The sequence below is a fragment of the Stenella coeruleoalba genome (genome assembly GCF_951394435.1).
Source record: "Stenella coeruleoalba genome assembly, chromosome: 2".
Lineage (NCBI taxonomy): Eukaryota > Metazoa > Chordata > Mammalia > Artiodactyla > Delphinidae > Stenella > Stenella coeruleoalba.
The window spans coordinates 74,188,158-74,212,766 of NC_137147.1; the positions used below are offsets into that span (position 1 = coordinate 74,188,158).

Consider the following 24,609-nt stretch of genomic DNA (forward strand, 5'->3'; position numbering starts at 1 on the left):
CCCGGTGGGGCCTGGGCCAGACATGAGAACAGAGTGGACACAGGTGAGTGGACTCTGCACCACCCTCACACACCTGCTTCTCCTGCTCTGCCCTCTGGCTTGGCCCCAGTTGGCTTTAGGCTTAACAGCCTCAGACTTGAGAGAAAGTTCTTGCTGGGATTGAGGAGCCCCTGGTTTGAGATGGAAACCGCTCAGGGGTGGTGCTGACCCTGCTTTCCAGATGGCTTCTTACCTGACCGAGACCTTGTCACCCTCAGCTTGGGCTGGGCCTGGAAGGAGCAGGCCTTGCTCCCTCCCGTGGGTCTGGGAGGATCCCTAGCTGCTGCTGCCACACCCCCTCATAGGTCCTCGGATAGCTTTAGGGGTCCAGTGACCAAGGGGCTCTGCCACCTGAGGGCCCTGGGCTGGTGCGACCCCACGTGCTCCCTTGGCCTCCTTCAGCCCAGGCCTCCTGTGAGGTTCTTGGAGGGGCCTTTCTTTGGCCCCTTCACTGCCTTCCAGGGTCCCTGCTCTTGTCCCCTGCCCTAAGCCCCATGTCCCCTTTATCCTCAGCATCTTTGCAGCCAACGCTCAGGGGCAGACCTGTCTCCCCAGATACCTACACATCCCTTGCCTGGATCTTTTGTGTACAGACCAAAGTGAATTACTATTTTAGGAGGAGGAACAAAAAGACAGACTAATTTGCCTGGGAGTTTTTCACAGTTGATAAAGGAAGCCCCCCACCCCCACAGGGGCATTTTCATTTAATATGGGGAAGCGAATGCTTTAATTAAAAGAAATTCCCAGTGGTGGAATCTCTAGCACTGTGTTAGACTGAGGAGGAGGCAGGTTTGAGTTCCCCACAGGTGGTGCCTGTCCGCCTGTGTGTGAGAGTGACCTGCTATGATGGGATTTCCTCTGAGACCTTTCGCTTTAGTGATCTTTAAAGGCACTTGTATTTAGGCTGCACACGAGGCCTCTCAGAGAGAACTGGGGTTCCTGTGACTACCCTCGGGAGGGCTCCAGAGATGGACATGGTTTTTATTTCTATAGGAGCCAGAGAATCAGAGATGCAGGGAGTTGGGGCAGCCTCCAGTCCTATGTGACATAGGTTTTATAGGTTTTACAGGTGGTGGCCCTGGAGCTCACAGAGGGGAGGGACATGCCTAGGATGCCTGTCGAGCTGGTGGCTCCGTCCCTGTGATAAGAAGCAGGCCTGAATTGTAGCTGGAAGGATTTGCATGTTTCTGGCTGTGTGGTCAGAGACACACAGGTGAACTGTACAGGTATTTGAGGATGGGACCCTCCACCCCCCCTCCCCTACTGCCCTGGGAATGGTTAAGCACCGGACTTCGGTCTTGATCGTGGTAATTGTGAAGTGGATGGCTGAGTGGTCTCTGAGGGGTGTTCCCATCAGTGTCCGTGACCCCAGGAAAGGTGCTCAGGCAGCAGGAGGCTCAGGAGAACCCCAGGGGCCGCAGGGGATCCCATCACCTGTGCTCTAGATGAGGGCTTGAGACTTCTACTCTCCTTGGCTGAGTCCCTGGGCTTGCGGGGAGAGAGCTCATCTCTGCTTTTCTCATTCTCACATCCAGGGTGGTGGGAGTGGAAAGTGTGGTTAGGGGCAAAATCTTCTACCCGCCTCCCCCACTCCTAGACTGGGCACTCCAATGGGCTGGGCCTTGGGTTGGGACCCAGGCAGTGGAATGGTGGGTGGTTCCCAGCCATGAATTTGTAGGTCAATGCACTGTTTCAACGGGAATCCAGTCTGAAAGGAAAGGCAAAGGAAATGTTGCTTCAGGGCAGGAGACAGTGGGTGGCCTTTTGGGGACACTTGCTGTGTGGTCCCTGTCTGCCAAATTTCAACTCCAGGTCATTACCACCCATGTACATGGGCCTCCTGCTACGGGTGGCCCCGTGGAAGAGCAGGGACCCGAGCTTCTCAGCGGGTTCACCTGGCCCCCAGTACAGCCTTCTAAGTGGAATTTTTTAGAGGTTTTTCCATGAAGAGGTGGACTGAAGGAGCTTGTTGAGTCAGGCTCCCCGAACGTCATCATGGACAAACGCCTTGGTTTCTTTCTGCCCAGCTAGTGGTCCACAGCAGGCCGAAGACGATCCAATCAAACAGGAGCACAGCCTCTGCTCTTCCACATTGCTTTTAATGAAGCCATGGCAGCAGAATCGACAACGTGGCTCAGATACACAAGCAGAGCAGGGCCTAGATCATGAGATAATCTCCCCCACATCTTGGGGAAAAGGGTGATATGTATTTCTCTATGAACACTGTGTAAAAAATATAAACAGCACACAACATCTCCAGGAGCTAGAGCCCAAGAGAAGGCACTGGGATCCATCCTTCAGTGGGACATCAGAGGCAGTCTCGGGGAGGGGCGGGGCGGGGAGGGAGTTTCCCCACAGCCAGGAGAGGCGGCAGCGGCCTCCGTCTTTGCTGAGAATGCCAGGCAGTAACAGGCAGCAGTGAGGGAGCAGAGGGGGTGGCAGCAGTGCTGGGCAGCTCTTCAGCGTCTTGATCAGCGTCCTATCTGGTAGGACCCAGTAGGTGGTATTGCCAGTGGGGCCAGAGAGGTGGAGGGAGCCTTCTTGTCCACGGGGGCAGAGAGTGCGCCTCTCTGCTTGAAGAGGGAGAGGAGGGGCGACAAGGAACAAGGGGAGAGGGAGCACGGGGCTCTCACGTTCTTGGAGACCTGGGAGGAGAAAGAACAGAAGTCAGGCTGCATACTGAGGAGATGCAGGACAGTTAGGGATGTGATGGGGATGCCTCTGTTTGTAGAGTTCTAGGAGCAAATGGGTCCCGGCTTCAGTGGTTGTGGCACGCGGGCTCAGTGGTTGTGGCACGCGGGCTCAGTAGTTGTGGCGCACAGGCTTAGTTGTTCCGCGGCACGTGGGATCTTCCTGGACCACGGCTTGAACCCGTGTCCCCTGCATCGGCAGGCGGATTCTTAACCACTGTGCCAGCAGGGAAGCCCCCCGGGTTCTTTTTGATGGGATGCTCTTGTCAGTGGGATGACCTGGGGTACTGGAGACTCTAGCCAGGATTAGGGTGGATAATGAATACAATACCTTCTCACCATATTGGGGTCAGAGGGCCCGAGGAAAGGAATTGGGGGCCGCCCTTTTAGGATTTGCAGTGAAAGGGATATGATAGAAGGTGTGGGTATGAATGAGTCTGGGTCCTAAGTTTCTCCTAAGTTTCCCTCATGAGCTGTGTGGCCCTTGATATTACTTGGCCTCAGTTTCTTCATTTCCAAAATGAGGAGAATAACAACTGTTCCTCGTACTTTGTAGGGGAGACATGGCTCAAGCGAGGTGACTAATGTCACCTGAGGAGTGTACTGTGTTTATCAAGTGTTTTGGGCCATTGCTATTAACAAGGGGAACTCCTAACAGGAAAGAAAAAGGAGGAGTCTGGTGGGCCCAGACTTAGGACCTAAAAGCAAGAGCCTGGGGGAGGTTAGCTTTGGGGACCCACCCCCAGACCCCCAGACCCCACCGCCCGGCTGAGATGCCGGCTCACCTCAGCTGGACCACAGCCGCAGCGTCATGAGCAGGTTGTACCCGACCACTTTCAGGAGGAGAACGCGGAAGCCGATCACTGACAAGTTTTGGAAGTTTAGGTTCATATCTGCAAAACCAAGGGGCCACAGCAGTCATGGGCACAGGTCTTCACAGCCCCCGTGACACCGAAAGCAGGGTGGGGAGTGGGGCGCGCTTCGGCCCCTGGATCTGCCTCTCCCTTTGAGCTTTGGTGCACATCCCCTCATACACATATTTGTACATCCTTCCAGGGTCAACAGCATTTCATTTCCAAAGGGAAACACTGACTGCATTTACTCTTTGTTTTATTTCTGAGCCCCACCGTGGATGGGGATGGTGGGTGCTCAGAACTTATCACACGCAGCCCCCTGGGTCTGGGCCCCTTAGTGAGAATCTAGCGGCTGAACCACAAGACGGATGACTCAGTACAAATGGCTCAAATGGCAATGAATATGGGCCCAGGGTGGGTGGTGAGGAGGGGTGAGGATCTTTGAGAGACAAGGTCACGGCCTACAAGAGTTCTGCTGTTCTTCTCGAAAGAAGGCAAAACCCCCTGGCTATGGAGGGAAAATGTCTTCACGGTGACCTGGTTAGTCTAGGGCTACACAAAAGCTGGTCAGAGATTTCACACCTGGGCCACCCAGAAGCTCTCTTGAGCTGTGCTGACAGTGGAGCTATTGAAAGGAATACAGAGGCCTAGGAGTGAGTCACTGGTCTAGCAAAACTAGACTCATCCTCAAAGTACATAGAGTGGAAAAGAAAATTAGAGATGGTGAGAGGAATCCAGGGATTTAAGAATGTCCCCAGGCAGCTCTAACAAGGGCTCGGACTGCCGTTCTTGTTTCTCAGAACTTCGTTCCTAGATCCACACATTCCTTCTCGTCACCTCTATCCCGTCCCAGTAATTGTGGGTTCATCGCCTCCACAAACCTGTGTGAAGCCAGGATAGACCCCTCCCTTACCTGTTTCAAAGCTTTTCTCTGCTATCTTGGCATCACAGGGAATTCCTAAAAGGAACAAACAAAGACATTTTTCTTAGAGTCCCGAGCGTGCTGACTCTCCCACCCCAGAAGTTGGGCTGCTGAATGTCTCCAGCCTCTCCATTCTTCCTCGTGCAGAGATCTGAGAGAACCTGTCCCATATGGGCACCTGCTGGGATGAGCCACTGACCCCTGAAGGACCAACACCCTGGCTTCTGGGCACCATTTTATTCACTTAATGAACACTGGTTGTGCCAAACGCATGTTACATGACACAAGGCCCTAAGGAGCTGTTAGACCCTGCCCTTGGGCGAGTTCCAGTCTGGAGTCTGATAGAGGAAGTAAGACAGACACAGTGACAAGTGCCATGAGGGGTATAGATGCTTTCATGTGTTCCACAAAGTTTTGACCCCTGCATCCCAAATTTGTTTGTTTGTTTCCTCTGACTCAGTAAACAGCATTACCATTGACACAGCTGCTCAGAAATAAAATCCAGCCACCTTCCTTGATGCCCTCTTTTCCTTCTCATCCCTGCATGGTTCTACCTTTGGATCCCAAATAGTGTTGGGCATGGGCATTTAACTCCCCTGCCACAAGCCCGTCCTGGCCTCCATCATCTCTCTGCTGCAAGGGCTTCTTTTCTGCTTCTACTCTTGACTCCTACAATCCATTTTCCACTCAGCGGTCAGAGTGATTTTTAAAAAAAGTAAATTGGATGTCATTCCCCTGTTTATAGCCAATCAAAAGCTTCTCATTGTACCTAGAAGAGTGTCTCCCTCTCATGACGGGTGAGGCCCCGTGATGTGGCCCTTGCCTACCTCTTCCATCTCATTTCCTCCTGCCCTTCTCCTTTCTCACTGAGCTCCTGGCTCAGGCCTCTATAGGGTCCTTTCTCTGCCCTTGGCATGGCTGGTACCTTCTTAGCCTTGAAATCTCAGCTCAGATAGCATTTCCCCAGAGAGCCCTTCTGTGACTTTCGTCCCTAAGGTGGCTGTTTCCCCAACTCCAAGTTAAAGCACGTATTACAATCTGGAGTTCTTTAGATTTCCACTTGCTGATGGTTGGTCTCCCCCAACGGGAATGGGGCTTGCTCGGGGCACACCCATCATCTGATGTGTTTGCTCCTCCACGGCAGCAGCTGGCATGTTGTAATGCACAATCAGTGATCGCTGAGTGAATGAATGAATGAATGAGTGAGGTTAGGAGCTGGGAGAGACCTTTGGCAGAGAGGGAGAAATAAGGGGAGGGATCTTGGAGAAGTGCATCAGGGCGGGGCCTGGAGGAGCAGTAAGGGGCTGAGCGGAGCCAGGGGGGTGGGGACTCAGAGTGGGTGAGCCTCAGGGCCAGTGTGCCCCTCGCCTCTCCCCCTCTGCTCTTTGCCCAGGACGTTCTGTGGCCTGCCGGCATGGGATTCACTGGTGCTCAGTAAAGAGAGGGGAGGGGGCTTTGCCGACAATTGATGAGGCTGAGACCAGCAATCAGAGCAGCTTTTAGATACCAAGGACCCGAGCCCTGAGCACAAGCAGGCCTCTCGAAGGAGGAGACTCAGCTTAGACCGGCACCAAGGCTGCACTCACCTGAGCTGGAGTAGAAGGTCTGGTTGAAGGTGTCTCCGCATCCCAAATCGGTCCTGCTGCTCCAAGCCACGACCCCGTTGCTCTTGGAACCCAATGCTCCCATGTCTAGCACGGTGCTGTCTGAGCTGAACACCACGGGCCTCGTGACTTGTGACACATTGGCTTGAGATTCAAAATCGGTGTATAAGCAGACGGAGGTGTTGCTGGATTTGGGGCTTCTCAGCAGGTACACGGCAGGGTCGGGGTTCTGGATATCTGTGGACCCAAAAGACACGGGTTAGGAGATGTTCATTTCCCTCCTTGCCCCAACCCAGGCCTGAGTCCAGATGCCAGTGATGGGCAAGAATGGGGCTCTGTAGGTCTCACAAGTCACATTTGTCAGGCTTTAGATGGGAAAGAACATTGTAGACACCAGCAGCTTGCAACAGACAGGACTCAGGGACAGGCACAAACCATGAGTCCTGGCCAAGAGGCCAGCCAGGCTCTTAGTGAACGCTCTCTACCAGGCCCTGCCTGCCGTTCAAGGAAAGCGGAAATGCAGGGCTACTTAAGGATACTGCCCACTCTTCCGCTTAAGGGCACTTCTTCAAAGCTCGGTAGAAATAGTAAGCGACAACATAATTCTGGCAGGACAAAGCAAGCGTAGAAAAGATATCCAGCAGAGCAAACCATACGTCTTAGAATCTGGGGTGGGCTCCCCCACTAAGGTTGGGCATTGACAGGAATGGGAGCTTTACGACAGGCTGGCATGAAGTTGGAAGATCGGTCGCATCACCAGGAGATTTCTCTCACTGATAAAAGTTTTAGATGCTACATCCAAGCCCTGGCTCTACCATTTACTAGATACAAGGCCTTGAGCGATTCACACCAGCTCCTTGAGTGTCAGGAATTTCATCTGTCAAATGCGGATGTTGCCTCATCCACTTTCCTAACCAGGCTATTCTGAGAAGCCATGAGAGTTTCTCCATATGAATTATATTTAATAAACTGTGAAATACTGAAATAATTCTAGTAATTGTAGCTCTTGATACTACCAGGAGACTGCCATAATAATGTGCTACCGAGTAATACACAGTTTCTACTCTTCACCCCCCAGGAAGCAGGAGTTGCTGGAGGCTTTTCTTTAGTGTGCTGAGAATGACTCTTCAGTATTTTCATAGGATTTTGTGTCTTTAATGCAACCCTCAGTGTTTATTCTTTCAGACCTCTTGCCCTTGGAGGAGGAAGCAGAGCTTTGCCCGGAGGATTAACACGTTAGGGCCACCCAGAGAGTTTACAGCAGGGTTGGGACAACAGCTTCCTGCCCCTGTGGTTCTCTGCTGCCCCAGCTCCCCACCACGCATGCAAAGTTTTGCAGACCAGTGATGCCTAATGCACCCCACTAGCTGAGCCAGCCAGGGCGGCCTTGGCAATGCAGATATCCAGCTTGACACCAAACCAGGGGCATCAGCCCTTGGCATGGCCTTGGGATGGTGAGTCAAGGCAGAGCTGTCTGTGGTGGGGCTGTCCCTGGAGCAGCAGAGCAAGGGTGGGTCCATGGTCACATGTGAGCAACATCCAAACCTCTGGCTTCAAAGGATTCTACCTGCTCCCCTCTAATCTCCATCCACCTGTGGGACTGACATCACTATGGGTTAAGGATCTATGGTGTAAATCTCTTCCTGGGAGGGGAGAGGTGGGAAGCCATTAACCAATACCACACTCCAGTGGATCTGTTAGTCATCAGCGGGAGTCATGGGTGGGACTGGGGAGGGGGACATGGAAGGGTGTGGAGGTGCTGAGAGAACGTGGCCTCAAGAAGAAGGCAGAGGCTAAGCTGCCACCAGACACAGGTTGGCCTTAAGGGGGAAGGGGGTTACTGTGGGGGCCAGATGCCCAACTTTGAGTCCTGGTTAAACTCTCACTCAAGTCCTAGTGCCAGGGGGGTGTCAGGCTGGAGAAGGTCTAGACCGCACTGTCCAATGTGATCGTCTTTAGCTACTTGTGGCTATTGAAATTAAGACTAACCAAAATCAAGTAAAATTAACAATTCAGTTACCCATAAACCTTCATTTTAAGAGCTCAGTAGCTACATTTGGGTGATGCCTACTCTATAGGACAGTGCGGAATGACAGAATATTTCTATCGTCATTGAAAGTTCTATTGGACAGCATTGGTCTGGAGTGAGCAATGCTACGGACCATGAGGAAAGGCACCAGGGGCTGAGGGTGAGACTTAAAGCCAACTTGAGTTCTGTGAGGGGTGATACCGGGGCAGGCCCATTGTAGCTCAACTTTGCTAGTGAGAGATCAAAATGAAAGAGCAGTTAGTGAAGTCAGAAGAACTGAGGTGATTTTTAGCCTCTTTCTTGTTTTTACCAGTTGATACCCTTTGGGCTTCCCTATGTGCATTTTGGCTGTGGTTTCTCCTGTCCGGCTTCCCTACCCCTGATTTCCTCTCTTACTCACCCTCTCCCCACACTTCAATCTCTTCTTTGAGCTTATCATCCAAACGACTTGTCTAAAACGTGGAGCTGATCGGGTCACTTTTTGTTCAAAATAATTCAGAGCCTCCCTATTGCCTATAGGATGATGCCCACACTTCCTGGCATGACATTGAGGGGCTGCCGTGTCTGGAGAGCTTGAATTTCCTCTCTCAAGTCCTTTATGTGCCCTATATGAGTACAGCTACACCAAACTCTTCACACTGGCTCCCTGGAATGTAAGCTCTGTGACAGCAAAGGCCTGTCCCTAGATTACTGCTGTGTCCCTGGTCTCTGCCATATACTAGGGGCTCAAGAAATAATTGTTGGATAAACAAGCGGCCTAGTGATTATCGGATTTGCAGAATTTCTGCTAATTAGATCTTTTGGTCAAAAAAGCTGGATACTGATCCCTAAACTTGACTCTTTAAAGCCCCGTTTTACTTTTACGCCCCATGTACCTCTAGTGCGACCTTTTTGCCTGAAAACAAAGAATGAGTCACTGATAATTTGGAGGGCTTTAGGGGTCCATCTGCCAGAGCCCTGGGAGGAGAGACATCCTGTTTCACCTTAGCAAGATAAACGCCTCCTACCACTGATGACATCTCAGAAGGTAGCCTTAGCAAGACTGGATCAATTTTTCAGTGTGGAAGTCACCTATTCTAGTTCCTAACTGCTCATTTAAATTCGGAACTAACGGCAGAAGCACATGTCCGAAGGCTCTAGCGCATTAGATCCCCAGGGGCACAGCAGTGATCGAAAGCTCCCTTGCCACTAAATCTGTTCTTGGTATTTAGGCACCAGGAACCCAAAATGTGAGTTAGCAGCACTGACTCTGAGTCTGAGTTCCACTGAGGCTCTGGCGAGCGTCAGGAAGCAGTGAGCCTGCGCAGACTTACCGGGAGTAATGGAAACTCTGGTTCCCTTACCACATTGCATCTGGGAAGCAATACCTCCATACCACTCTGAATGTCTCCATTACAGAGAGCCTAGGTTTCCCCTTCTCTGAGGGATGGGCTCTTACAGCCCACTGAGCAAAAAGGGGGAGGTCTAGGCCACAAGCCGTCCATGGAAAGAGCTGGCCCCTCTCACCTTCACCTCTGGTCTGCATTTCTGAATTGGATTCCCAGTTTCCTAGTGGCTGGTCCTGGCCCTAATTGTCTGTATTCTCTCTCTCTCTCTTTTTTTAAAGGCTTTGAAGCAAATTTGTATTTATTCAGTTTACCATTTCAGAGAAATATATATTTTTAAAAAAATAATAAAAGTACTATATATGATCTATTATTATTTACTATATACCAAGTTTTGTGATCAATACTGTATTCTCTTGAAGCCTCTAGTATTCCTTTTCTCCATTGTTTATAAAGTTATCTTTGGCTTTCTCTCCATCTAACTTCATTATTAGATGTGTTTACTTGGCCAAAATCATGTGCCTTGTTCACTCCCAAGATCATGCCTTCTTTCTTGGTGTTCCTTATGCCTGGAAGTCCCCTCCTGTCCTTGCTTTGCCCAGACAGATCTTACTCTATCCTTCAGACTCAACGAATCCTTTCTACTGCATCAAACCTTCTCCATCTAGGCCAACTTTTCAGCTGGGACTCCATTCCTCTGTATCTCTACTGTGCCTGTTGACATCATCAGCTGGTTGATACTAAAATGTTTTTCAGGTTGCTAAATTTACAATAGTTTGGCCCCTTTGGCTAGTTTTTATACTATTTGGAGACAGGTCAGGCATCTATCTTAGATATCTTCATACTCAGTCTCACATTTTATAGACTGACGGCCACATAGAAGGCATTTAAAATTAGCCACTGAATGACTAGAGTAAAATTTTAATGCGTTTGACCTAGAGAAACACAGATTTTCAAGATCGATAGTGTGGCTTTTCCCGTTCACAGAGGCCTCTGTAAGACAATTAGTTGTAACACCCACAGTTAGCCTTACCATAGTAATACTAATATCTCCGGGGAAAAGATTAGTGACACTGGCCCATGGGGTTGCAAATGGTGCCACCTAGAATGACTCACCAAATATTATGGCCACTTGCGTTCCTTTCCCAAATGTGTGTTTATCGGTCACTCCTCTGGTATTCACACTGCAGGTGACACCATTACAGAAACTCACTGGCCCTACCTCCTATTTCAGTAGCAGAAACACTGGTCTCTCACAGGGGACGGAGGGTCACAGTCTTCTGAGGTAATACCTTCTGATCTTCTGTGTTGAGACTTTGTCTCTTAATCCTTCCCCTCCTGCCTCATCCTGCTGTAGTGCCCTCGGTTGGAGGTTGTGGTTTCCTTAAACCAAGAATTCAGTAGAGCAAAACCCCCCGCTCAGGGCAGCAGTATCCTGGATCCTCTCGTGAAAGGTCCAGGACTCCTTGCCCATCACCTAACTCATGATTCTTCAGGTTGTGGCCCAAGGATATTTCCTGAGCATTGAGCGCAGGATGAGAAGATTTTCTGGAATGGGTGGAAAGAACCATTTGGGATCCTACAGAAGATAATACCTGGGCTCAACTCAGCATCTTGGACAAAGAAGAATTAGTTGTCAATGTCCACCCTTGCCCCGCATTACTTACTTGGTTGGACACTTAGTCTGGTCCCTGCTCCAAAGTTTAACTTGTTACCACTGCCGAATCCCCGCTGAGGGTAAGGTCTTTGCAATAACCTTCCTGATGTTAACCTGCTAAAACCCACCAGACTTGGAGGGCACCATTCTACAAGGCACCCTGGGTCTTTGTTTCTTAGGTTTCATATTTCCCAGGGAAGTCATTCCCCTTTCCCTTTACAATAATGAAGGTTTAGTAATAACAAAGCCTTGTTGATGATAATTATTATTAATATTATTTAGTAAAGCTACCATTTGTTGATTACTTGCTGTATGCTGAGTATTGTCTTGATGATGTGGGTATTGTCATTTTGCCATTGAGAAAGTGGAGACTTAATTAGCTAGAGATGGTAGAGCCAGACTTTCCCCCAGGTCTGACAGCCTCCCAAGCTGTGCGATGAGCCCCACACCATCCTACCTCCGTGCCTTGTTATATTTGCCATTCAGATAGGGGTCTGGGTCACTTTTACCCTGGGAGTGGTTCAATGCTCTACTAAGCTCCAGAGAGGAAGATTCTGTGAGCAGGTATCCCCACACCATGCTCATTAGTCCATCCACGGGATTTAGCTACCTGCTGCAATAAAAGAGAATTTGTGTTTGCCGTGAACGCATCTCTTTCCCCAAGAGCACTTAGCTAATTTCCTGAATCTTCAGATCATCTGGTGCTGACATTATCTGTTTTGCTTGAAAGCACTGAATATCTGCAACTCTTTTTATGTTTCCGTAAATTATTCTCCTCAGATTTTCATTTCCTCAACTGGCCCTTGGCACTTCTGTCTTTAGTATGAGAAATGGGAGCATTTTAAGATACCAGAAGAGTTTGTAGAAATGGAAACGAGTGTTTCCCATATCCTCGAGTTTACCATAAATCATTGCTGGTTTTCTCATAGACAAGTTGTCAGTTACTTTGCCCTGGTCATTTGCACCGTCATACTCACACGGGCGTACGGTCAGCCTGGTCCCCGCTCCAAAGATCAGCTTATTGTAGCCACCAGACAACACACACTAGGAGGGTGCTTTACAGGAACTCTAGCCCCTGGCAGGGTCAGCTTCACTGGGGCAGAAATGTCTCCTGTGCCTGTTTTACAGGCTCCTCCAAAATCCCCCTTTCTCTGGCATAAGAAAAAATTCTGGCCCACTGAGTCCTAATTCCTCAGCTTTCTGTGTAATAATCTCACAGACCTTTCCCTCCTTGCCGGCCTTGAGCAGGTCAGGCCTTCCTGGAGGGTGGATGCCCATTCTGGGTTCCACACTGGAAGTGAAGGAGGACAATTGGAAGGGTCTGGAGAAGAGCCAGGGATTAACCGGGAAATGAATCTTGAGGGAAAATTCACAGCACCGGCAATAGACGGAAAACCTTGGGTAGGGCTTAATTCATGGAAGGGAGGCCTATGAAAGCTCTCCTTTTAGAAAGCAGTTCTATTAGTCTTTGAAGGGAGAGACACAGAGAGAGAGACTAATATTGCCATAGGGATATCACATACAATGCACAAGGAGGATTGCTTAACTCTGAAGGTTGTGAGAATCAGGAGTGAGTTATGGATGGGGCCTGAGAATCTATTTCTCTGGAGGGTTCTAAGATTAGGGTTGACATTCATATGGGGACAAAAAAAAAACCCTCCAAAGTTTGAGAGTAGTTTAGACAAGTCCTTCTCAGTGAGAAATTCACAGAACTCTAGTCCTAAGTTTCTCTGCAAAAAAGATTCTAAGCTCAAAGAAGTTTTGAAAACGCTGTATAGCGTATTTCAGTCCTGAAGAACAGCAGTGCACAGCAGCATTTTAAAGGCTCTGAGAAGTCTTACAATAAAGAAATTTAGAGCTTCTTAAACTTACTCGATTCAAGAATTTTTTTTCTTAAAACACCCCTTAACCTCTGCGGAACATGTACAGGTTTAGATACACATTCCCTGGAAGTCCCTTTTCTAGTTCAAAGAATTTAAAATGCATCCTAAATTTCAGCCTCATTTTATCCTTAAGCTTTCTGTGTTCTGAATCTGTTTGTTCTCCTACCAACTCCTACGGACACAATTAGGGGCCTCATTAATGCTGATTATTTCTTTCTAATCATTATGAAACAGCTTCATATGTAGCAAATCTTCCTGCCACTGTCAGGAATGGCTCGAGGGCAGATACGTATGCAGTCATTATGCAAGACCACATCGCCCCAACACTTTGCAGGGTTTACCTACTGGGAACAACGGCAACTTTAAAGCCTTTCCCAAATGTGAATTTATTGGTTTTCTTTGCACACACCTTCCTACACACCTTAGAGCTGTGTACTTCAAAGAAAGTTCTGGTCCTAAAGGAGAAAAGTTTCCTTAGAACAAATGGAGAAAAGTTTCCTGGGTGGCGACTCGAGTAGGGACATAGACTTCATGTATTTATCATTAGACCTCTCCTTTTTGCTGCTAAACCCCATTTGTGCTGCTTCCCTCTCAGGGTATTGTAGTTCTTATGCCTCTGAATTCTGGTTCTTTAGAAATATGATGGGTTTCAGGCTTTCTAAATGTAGCCTGAACTGACCCAGGGCAGGGAAGAGGCTTTGGTGAAGTGCGCAAATGAACAGATAAATATGGAGGAAGTTTTCCCCAGAGAAGTGGGCTTTCGGCCACCCACGCACGTTCAGATGGATTCTGTAATCTCCCAGTTTTGAAATCTAACAACTCTGTTGGAGAATACTTGCTACTGTCTAAACCAATATGTTCTAAACAGTTACTATCCCTCCACTGAAGCCTTCCCTGAGTCTCCCAGCTAGAGGCATTTTTTCAACAATCATTTCTTAGGTGACGCCTTATGCAGCAGGCGTTGTGCTGGAGTGCGGAGGTGTAAGGATGAATGAGAGAGGGTCTTGACCTCACAGAGCTTATGGTGCAGTGCAGAATGCATGAAAGTACCAGACAACTAGGATAGGAGGTCGGGGATGCCTTCCTTTCTGCTATTCCATCGCAACTTGTGTGTACTTCCACTACAGTGTGGTGACACTGGGCTTAATTGTCTCTTTATACGGATGTTTACCCACTGGGAGATCCTGGATGGCGGGGACTCTGCATTTCCCTCCCTCCCCTCCTCCCTCCTTCTATAGTGCTTAGAATATAATAGTTGCTTGGTAAATATTTGTTGACTGAAAGCCCTCTAATTATTTTAATTCATTTTAAATGCAATCCTGTCCTCTACCTTCTTTTATTAGGACTGTTTCATTTATCTTTTAATTCTGTATGGGTCCATTTTCTAAACCCAGTATTTTTTTTTTTTTTTTTTTTTTTGCGGTACATGGGCCTCTCACTGTTGTGGCCTCTCCGGTTGCGAAGCACAGGCTCCGGACGCGCAGGCTCAGCGGCCATGGCTCACGGGCCCAGCCCGTGAAAACTAGATGGTAACAAAAATAATTTTTTTTGGCATAATCAGTCATGATTTCTGATAAAGGTCTTTTGTCTCAAAGGAATCTAGAAATGGCAAAAGAGTCTGCCTCTGTAATGATGAAAAGGCCAGGCCCCATTGGCAATTACTACTTTTAGAAAATAAACCGCTGTTGAGCTAGTGGCTGGGAATTCAAATTTCAAAACATTCAAGCCTCATGAAGAATCATGAGAAATTAGCTCGGGAAGTGCAGACTCAACATCTAAGAAAGCCGAGTAGGGACTTTCTGTGTCTTTGGCTGAAGTCTAAGGTCAGGCACTTACTTGGATGCACTTGGAGTCTTGTTCCACTCCCGAAAGTGACTGCTGCTTGTGTCCACACCCTGGTACAATGCAGTACAAATACCTGCCCTCTGCCACCCAGGGCGGCTGCCTGCGCTTCACACCTCCCGCCCCACATTTACAGCCTTCACTCTTGGGAATGGAGCTTTTGAACAGCCTGTTCCATGGTTTGTTTGTTTGTTTTTTTTTTGCGGTACGAGGGCCTCTCACTGTTGTGGCCTCCCCCGTCGCGGAGCACAGGCTCCAGACGCGCAGGCTCAGCGGCCATGGCTCACGAGCCCAACCGCTCCGCAGCATGTGGGATCTTCCCGGACCGGGGCACGAACCCGCGTCCCCTGCATCGGCAGGCGGACTCTCAACCACTGCGCCACCAGGGAAGCCTTGTTCCATCGTTTTGATGATAAATTTCTCTCTGTGTCACTTTATGCCCAATAATCAGTCCCCCTAGGTTTCTGCTTCCCTCCCTGCCATACCTGCATCCTACCAACCCAATTCAATGACTTTACTCATCTCTTCAGAAACGCTAAGTCCTGGACCAAAGCTGCCATGGTCACCATGGCAAGAAGGCTCAGGATAGGCAAACCAAGGACCAGACAGGTAGCCTTTGAGGTCTGGGGTCTTCCTTCACAGAGCGCAGGAGGGACAGTGGTGGCGGTGTGGTGGCATGGTTAACAGTAAGGCCTTGGAGTCAAATAGATTAGAGTTAAATTCTAGCCCTATTATTCCTAGCTGTGTGATCTTGGGCAAGCTACTTGCCCCAAGCCTCTGTTTCTTCATCTGTAAAATAGGCCTAATACCAGCTACCTAGCATTAGGATGGATGTGAGCACTGAATGAGAAAATCTTTGAAGGACAGAGTATAGTCACTGGCACATGTCAGGCATTCAGTAAATAGTAGCTAATAATATGGTGGTTCCCAGCAATGCTTTCCACTGAGGGAAGGGATGAGGCTTCTTGTAGCCAGAGGAGACCTGTCCCTGCCCCACCGCCCTCTCCAGCACCCCAGGGTGCCTCAGCATTCTGGTTGGGATGCTGTCATGTGCAACAGATATCTCATGGATCCAAAGGGGCGTGGCGAGAGATTCTCAGCCATGGGGTTGAAGGGCAGGATGGCCCCTTGGCTGCCAAGAAGACAGTTCTGCTTCAGAAACCTAACCAAGAGTGAAGCCTCTTTTCTCAAACCTTGGTGGTTTGTCCTCTGCACGCACTGTGCAAAACCCTTGTCCAGCACAGCCTCAATCATTTCATTAGACCTGACACAATGGTAAGTTACTCCCAGACAGCAAAGGGCTCTTTCACGATGGAGCAGCCCAGTCACAGACTCCCTCATTTTTGCAGTATCCTTCCATCATATATCCTCTGTCTACAAAATATCCCTTGACCGTTTCTATAATACTCACATGGATGAACAACAAGCCTGGTCCCTCTTCCAAATATAAGTCCATAGTTTCTTCCTGATACACACAGCGAGGAAAGCCTTTGCTAAAACCAGTCTCACGTGACCTCCCTCTACCTATTGCTCCAGTGGTTGGGGCAACAATCTGGGGAAACACTGGCCAACACCCCCAGAGTTGCAGGAATCTCCCACAGCTGTCCTGGAATCCTGAGCCGAGGGGTGGTGATGGGAGCCAGGGACTGGGGACTAGAAGAGATCCTCACCTCCTCTACCCAGGAGAAAACACACGCTCCTGTCAGTGGAGAAGCAGGGCAGCAACTCCCCAGCAGCCGTACCTCCAGCACCACCCTGCTTGCCTGGGGCCACAGCAAGGTGTGACTCTGCTACTCTTCTGTTAGATACAAGTGCTCCCAGGATGGGCGGCAAAGGAGATTTTTATATTATTCAATATATTGTCAGTGGAGATGCTGAGAGGAAGGGAGGGTGGAAGAAACAAGGGGCACACGAAGGTTTGACGCAGTGAGCTTCTAAGGACGTTAGGGGTGGCATTGATGGAGGACATGCCCTCTGCCCTCCCATGGACATAAGAAGTTGTCCGGTACCTATGGGGTAGGAAGAGCGGTGGGTGGGGGAGGGGTCGTATGTCCAGGAGGATCCCGGCTCACTTACTTGGTGTGACCAATACTCGAGTCCCCTTTCCAAAAGTGAATCTGTTCCCATAATCACACTCTGGGAAAGTGCATTACAAAAAGGTCCTGGGTTTGCCTACCCTCTCATGGAAGACACACACGCTTCCCAGTAGCTCTAAAAGCTGGGATCCTGGGAAGGCTGATCCTAACCTTTTCCTTCTGATGGGTGCTCTAAGCACAGGAGGGAGATTCCCTCGTGGCTGTAGCAGCTTCAGCCCTGATGCTACCCATCACCTCCATTTTCCTCATCACAGCCATCAACAAACAGCCTCTAGCTATTTCTCCTCTGGGAAACACAGAACCTTTACAAAACTTGGTGAAAAACCTGCCTCCTACATAGGCCGGGTGGGTGTACGTGTTTCTAAAGATACCAGGCAGTGGGACTTCCCTCGCAGTGGTTAAGAATCCACCTGCCAATGCAGGGGACACGGGTTCGATCCCTGGTCCAGGAAGCTGCGGAGCAACTAAGCCCAGGTGCCACAACTACTGAGCCTGCGCTCTAGAGCCCATGAGCCACAACTACTGAAGCCCGTGTGCCACAACTACTGAGCCTGCGAGCCACAACTACTGAGCCTGTGCTCTAGAGCCCACGAGCCACAACTACTGAAGCCCGTGTGCCACAACTACTGAGCCTGTGCTCTAGAGCCCTCAAGTCACAACTACTGAAGCCCGTGCGCCTAGAGCCCGTGCTCCGCAACAAGAGAAGCCACCACAACGAGAAGCCCGTGCACCGCAACGAAGAGTAGCCCCCGCTTGCCACAACTAAAGAAAGCCCATGCACAGCAACGAAGACCCAATGCAGCCAAAATAAATAAATAAATAAATAAATAAATAGGTAAGTAAATTTAAAAAAAAAAAGAAAAAAGAAGAAAGATACCAGGCAGCAGCCTGCATTTTCCCACCTCAGCTGCCCCGCCTGAGACGAAGGCGCCATTGCCTTAGGGGAATATGCAAAAATGTATTTTTCACTTTGCCAGAAAGAGTAGGAGCAAGAGCATTTCCAGCAAGCCAGGCCAGGGCACATGCTAAAAACATGCCTCAGCGTGACTCAGAGTCACCGCATCCTCTCTGGGGCTGAGCGAGGTTTCTGGGTGACTCACGCCTGACTCATTCCTGTTTCTACTCTTTCTATCCTAAGTCAAGGCTGCTTTCTGTCAAGGGGCCTTTCTGTCAAGAAAGTCAAACATCTCAGCAGATAACAATCTTAAATCCTTTTCCGGAAACACAGGGGTGGAATCCTGCTTGCTCTCTGCCAGGGAATATGGACTGTCCGTTGTCACTGCTGTCCTGTCTCCAGTCAGTAGGGTCCCAGGTCCTGCACATGACCACACACAGCACACTGCTTGGTGCACCCACATATAAATTGTTATTAGACTTTTAACAGATGAGTGTTTTGTTTTTCTGACAAGACTGGAAGTTCTTGAGAGCAAGAACCACATCATATGCTTCTTCTTTTCTTGGTTTGTTTGTTTCATTTTAAACCACCTATGGCCCCTGGCTTGATGATACTCAATAAGCACTTACTGAGTTGAACTGACTTTTACCGTCCATAATTATTGGAACAAGAAGGCCAGTTTTGCGAGAGGTTAAAAGCTAAGTATACTTTTGGTAAATGTGAGCTGCAAAACCTAAGTGCTTAGGCAGGGAAAAACCAAGGAAGCAACTCAAAGAGATAATCAGGAGGCAGCATAAAAACCACGACATCGTGAAGTTCCTATGGACCCTCAGCAGAGAGGGGGCAACTGAATGAACAAGTACTTGACTGCAAAGGAAACTCAAACATTTTTCTCCTGATACCTTGACATTGATTCTCCTTAAAGAGTAAAACGAATAATATGGCAGAAAAAATATATTCCGAGTTAGCAGCATTGTTATGATCAATAATAACAAAACAGTAGTGGTAATAATAATAATGATGATGTGACAATAATAATAATAATCATCATCACAATATTCTATTATAGACCAGAGCAAACGCTACATATATAAATATAAACCCAATGCTGGAGGTGGGGTTACACATTTCCGGAGAGCTGACTTACTTGGGCTGATCAAAAGTTGGGTGCCAGTTCCAAATACGAATTTCTGATAACCTGTGTTCACACTCTGACATAACTCTATACAAAATGGTACCCTATAACTGGGCCAACTCTATACAAATGGTGCCCTATAGCTGGACTACAGCCGGGGATTCCTGAGTCACACACAAGTTAGTCACTAAGCATGTTCCCAAGTTTGCATACATGCGCCAAAGTGGGAAGAGGCGTGTAATTTTACTCTTTAACCTTCATTTCTAAGACCATTGGAAGATGACAAGAAATAAGTCACAACTCAATAGGAAATCCTGCTTTGTATGCAGTAGATTATATAAAAAATGTCATGAATATTCAGGTTGAAAAAGCCATTTATGTAATTACAGAGTTTCAGTTCTAGACGGGCCCTAGGGTAGTTATGTCCATGCACACTTACTAAGTGTTTACTACATGTTTCTGGCATGAATGAGGCTCGTGGATACGTATAATGCAACATTACCATCACCAAACTATTTTCTTACTTAAATAGCAGACAAAACCCTTGGGGGAAAATCAGTGAAAACAGATATCCTTCAACTGTAATAAAAATCAGGCTATTTCAAGGAACTTACTTGCTTCAACAAATAGCCTTGTTCCTGTCCCGAAGACAAATTTGGAGCCTCCACTATTTCCCACAGTGATTTGTGCTGTGACAAAATAGTCTGCTTCCTTTTCCTTCCTTTTTTTTTTTTTTTGCAGTACACTGGCCTCTCACTGTTGTGGCCTCTCCCGTTGCGGAGCACAGGCTCAGCGGCCATGGCTCACGGGACGAGCCGCTCCGCGGCATGTGGGATCTTCCCAGACCGGGGCACGAACCTGTGTCCCCTGAATCGGCAGGCGGACTCTCAACCACTGTGCCACCAGGGAAGCCCCCTTCCATTTTTTAACCATAGCTGTGAAGCAGGCCCAGAGAGCCTATGGGAAGGTGCTCATAATAAGGAGCAATTTTTTATATTCTCCCAGTAAATCCATCTGGTTTCTTCCTATTCATGAACAATCTCATACCTCCTACCTACTGGAAGGGTTAGTTCACCAAACAGTAGTCATGGAATATGGCCCAGGGACCAGGATCCCCACATTTTCATCCCAGCCCTAGTTCTCACTGATTTCATGATAATGGACAATTCAACCAACCTCTCTGGGTCTTAATTTCTTCACTGGAAAAAAAAAGGTTTGGATTTCCCTTTCAGAGCTAAAGTTCTATGATCCAGCAATGTCCAAAGTGTACTCAATGTTGCATATTTCTATAACTCACAAATGAGTCAGGCACTTATAGATGGGTTACACTGGACACTGGTCTGCATGGGGAAAATACAAGAAATTGTGAGGGGAAGGGAGAGTCAGAATAAGGAGGTGGCTGCTGCCAGCTCTTCTGTCTCCTCTCCTGTTGGGGTAATTCTCCCAGCAGCCCCTGTACTACTTGTTTCCTCATTAAAAAGGGAAGAGAACGCTTTAGATTTGGGGCATCCAAGTCAAGATTTCCCAAAGCTCCATGTCTCAAGTCATGGCAGTATCTAAGAATGGAAAAGATAAATTCCATGTATTTCCTTACTAACTCTGATTGGCATCCTCTCTCATTTCTAGGTAAGCCCTGGCACAGGGTCTGTGACATAATGTAGTAGAAAGAGTAAGCTTTGAGATCAGGCAGGCAGACCGTGGTTTGAATCTAGACCCTTCCACTCACTAACCCTGGGATCTTGGGCAGTTACTTCTCTGAGCCTCAGTTTCCTTTTCTGTAAAATAGGAATACTGTTCCTTGATCCATAGTTGTTTGAAGATAAACAGCACTGTCTGTCATGCCCCTAGTATCGTATCTACACATCATAGAAACTGAGGTGGTGGTTATGATTTATACGTTAAGTTAAATGATTGATTAACAAGGTTTCTTTTAGTGTTATAGAACTTGTTTGTGAAATAGCCATGAGTCCACACCCTTGGGTTGTATAAACTCTAGGATGGTGTAGGAGTAAGAATCACAGATTTTGAGGGCGTCCACCCTCTCATCTCACAATGGAAGAGTCTGAGGCACACAGAGGGGCAATGACTTGTTCAGCGTCACACCGCCTGTTGGGGCTCAATCAAATCTAGAACTCTAGACTGCAACCAGAAGCCCTGGGCTCCTTTCTCTGCACTTCACTGACTCTTCTTGAATAATGTTTAGTGCAAAGGGACATAATCTCTGGAATGAACTTGGTAGGGCTTATTTGGGGCATAGGTCAAGTGACCTTGAATAGTCTCCTGCAATGAGTCTCAGAATCAATGGCAGTGGAAGTAGAAAAGTTCTATTAGATCATGGCCATACAATTTTCTGCTCTTCTGCTTTTTTCCTCTTTCTGGCTCCATTTAGCTCAATTCTAGTGCTAAAAACTCTAATACTGGACAGAGCTTCTGTCAGCCTCACATCTTGGGAAAAGTCTTAATAGCTTGCTAAATTCTAACTTAAAGAAAATGTTCTTAGACAGTCTTTGAATATTTTCATTAATTTATCTGGGTGCCACAATTCTTAATACTTCAGCACTAGATTATGGTTAATTATAAATAAGATTATAATTATATAATTCCAAATATATATTTGGAATTATATATATTAATAATTGGAATATATTCCAAATATATATAGTTCCAAATTATAAATAAGATTATGGTTAATTATAAATAAATAATTTTTGTCATATTACAAATGACAAAAATAACATCTCCTTTTCTCCCATTCACTGTCACTGGAATACATTTTGTAGTTACCTTAGAATTGCACACTTACTCAGCTCCACTTTTAGCCAGGTGCCTTTCCCAAAGGTGAGTTTGTTTGCTCCTCCCCATGAGTCCCACAGTGTCCCATGCCTCACAATAAACTCCCTCTGTCACTTCACACCTTTTCCTGACTTACCCTGATGAGTTAGAAAATACTTAAGATTTAATATAGCTATTTGACTTATTCATATGAGAAAAAAGCTCCCCCCACCCCAAATGGAATAAATTCATAGGCTGCTGGTGCCAGGAGGGCAGAGGGGTCATCAACCAGACCTACTTCCCCTTTCATAGAGGAGAAAACTGAGGCCTAGAGGCAAGGGATCTGCTCCAAGTTACACTGCTAGTTGGTAGCAGAGACAAAAACACGGGTCTATTTGATTCTCAATCTAGTATTTTTCCTTCTCCACCACACACTGAATGTACTGTGTTGCTTACTATATTCACTTCTTCCCTTTGGCCGGGAAACTTGATTTTTCTGGGTATTTGATTTCAATTAAACAAGCACTTATCAAGCACTTACTCTGTAAAAGGACCATATTAGACACTTCATGGTATATAACAGGAACCTCTGCTCTTAAGGATCTTTCAATTTTAATAGGCAGATCTTCTCAGTAATGAAAGAATTCTGTAGCTGTATGTGTCACAGATTGTCCAAGACTCCTCAGCTAGATTGGGGATATAGGGGGAAAAGGAATGGGAAGGATGTCTGGGGTGAGGCTACATTCTAGTCTTTTAACAGGAAGCCAGGCTATTTCTGGAGAAACCAGGTTTGTCTTAATTATCTGGGTATTACTCTGTATTCCATTCTACCTAGCAAATTAGTTCTACTAATTCAACTAATTCAACTTCTAATCCTACTAATCCAACTCTTCTGTTGGTTATTTTCATTTTTCAAAGTGCTCCATGAAGGCTCAACCTTAAATTCATAAGTCAACTGATAAAACAAGGATGATGCATCCACAAGGGTAAAACACAGAAATTACATGTAGAAGTCTTAAACCAGAGAATGAGAAAACAGGAGTGGGATTGGGTCGACATTTACCTGGAGAGACCAGAAGCATAGTCCCCTTTCCAAAAGTAACTTTGCCGTATCCTGAGTTCACACTATGGCAACCCCCCATACAAAAATGGCCTGCAGTGTTGGGTCTTTCAACCTCTGATTGCTTACGGAAGGGAAAGAAGACCAGCATTTATGGAGAACCTACACATGGCAAGTGGGTTGACAATCGCTATATATCACCTTGCCTTATTTGGGCCGTTAACTGTGCCATGAACTCTGATATTATTGTCCTTATTTTACAAATGGAAAACAGGTGATGTGGGGTTAAGCACACTGAACCAGCACTGCTACACAAGTACCCTGGAGACATGAGACTTTTTGGCATAGGACAGATACATGTTAGGAGGAACTATGAGTGAGGAATCCTTCTCCTCCTTCCTATGAGATTGAGATTGCAGCTGTATTGGGGTTAATTCTCTTGCTAGAACCAGACATTAGACCTCTAGTGACAGTGATGCCCTGAACTCCAGCGTATCCTCCATCACACAATCATTTCCTGAGACATGAAAACATTTTCATCAATCTTCCGGTTGTTCCCTTGATACTCTACTCACCAGCCCTGACCAGCAGTCTTGTCCCGCTCCCAAAGATCCACGTATAGCCTCCACCCTTCCCACAGTGTTTCTTAGTCAGCCAAAAACACCCACAAGCCCACACACCCTTCGCATACCCAAGACTGAGAGATACAGCCCTTTCGCCTATGAAGGGGACCACATCTTAACTTTCTTTTTACATTCCACATAACACACAGGCCATTCAACTCAAATATGGGCATTTATTGTGCAACACTTAAAATGAAGCCTCTCTCTCCTCATTGCTCTGGGTCTGTCACCGCCAAAGTTGTGATTTTCAACTCTATGCATCCCGCAGATGTATCTAGTCCTTTTGTCTCCATCACACTTATCAATTTTTAGATTTCTGCCATAGTGTCTCTCCTAGTTTTAACTTCATTGAGTGACAGCTTCCTGCTCCTACAGTCAACTTATTTTGCAGACTTAGGCCTAGTGGTAGCCTGGTTACTTACTCGAGTCCTATTCTGTCCCCAAAGCCAGGTGTCCTGATTAAAGGGCACCAGCTCTGCTTCAGGTCTGGTAAAAAACACTACTTGCCTTCTCTTTGGTTCTTATGCTCTGCAAATTTACTGTTTTCAATTGGCCTCATGGGTAGTATCTTGGCTTTCTTTTCTATTAAGAAAGAACACAACTTGGATGGAATAAAACTATTGTAATGTTAAGGGTTGGATGAGGGATCTTTCTATAATATCTTTATTTAAATCTTCTGAAAATGGCCATAAAAGGCCTATTACATCCCCGTTATGTGCTCCAAATGTCACAATCTGAGAGGCAACAACACAAGTAAGGAGAAGTGCTTAGGAATTTAGACTTACTTGGGGTGACTTGAAGTGTTGTTCCAGTTCCAAAGGTAACCTTTAGGTTACCCCCAGAATTCACACTGCATTTCAGGCCTTTACAGAATGGTTTCCTTTCTGCCATTCTCATGTGGGTGACATGTGAGTCTCCGTACGTCAGTAGAAGAGAGAGTGGTTTTTACCCATGCCTATGGCTACAGATCCACACGAAAATAGCTCTTCTACTAAGAATCTACATATTCTCTTCATGTTGAAAGAATTATACTAGCTGTCCTAGCTTTTTCTTTTTGTTCTGAAAACAAATAATCATGATATTTTATAGGTGTATAGCATTTACTAGTTTCTAAAATACTTTCATATCCATTAGCTTATTTTATCTTTAAAAAAACTTATGAGGTGAGATGAAATATTTTCAT

The 24,609-nt window shown here is 47.1% G+C and overlaps 1 protein-coding gene and 1 gene segment (V, D, J or C); one reads left to right on the forward strand and one right to left on the reverse strand.

Moving 5' to 3' along the window:
- The window catches only part of DAD1 (defender against cell death 1), a 176,232-nt gene that overhangs the window by 30,432 nt on the left and 121,191 nt on the right, over positions 1-24,609 (forward strand). The gene's annotated exons all lie outside the window — the stretch shown is intronic.
- On the reverse strand, positions 829-24,608 carry LOC307181611 (T-cell receptor alpha chain constant-like). The segment is given in 5 exons: positions 24,212-24,608; positions 6,092-6,346; positions 4,497-4,541; positions 3,515-3,622; positions 829-2,684 (listed from the first exon to the last, which is right to left on the reverse strand).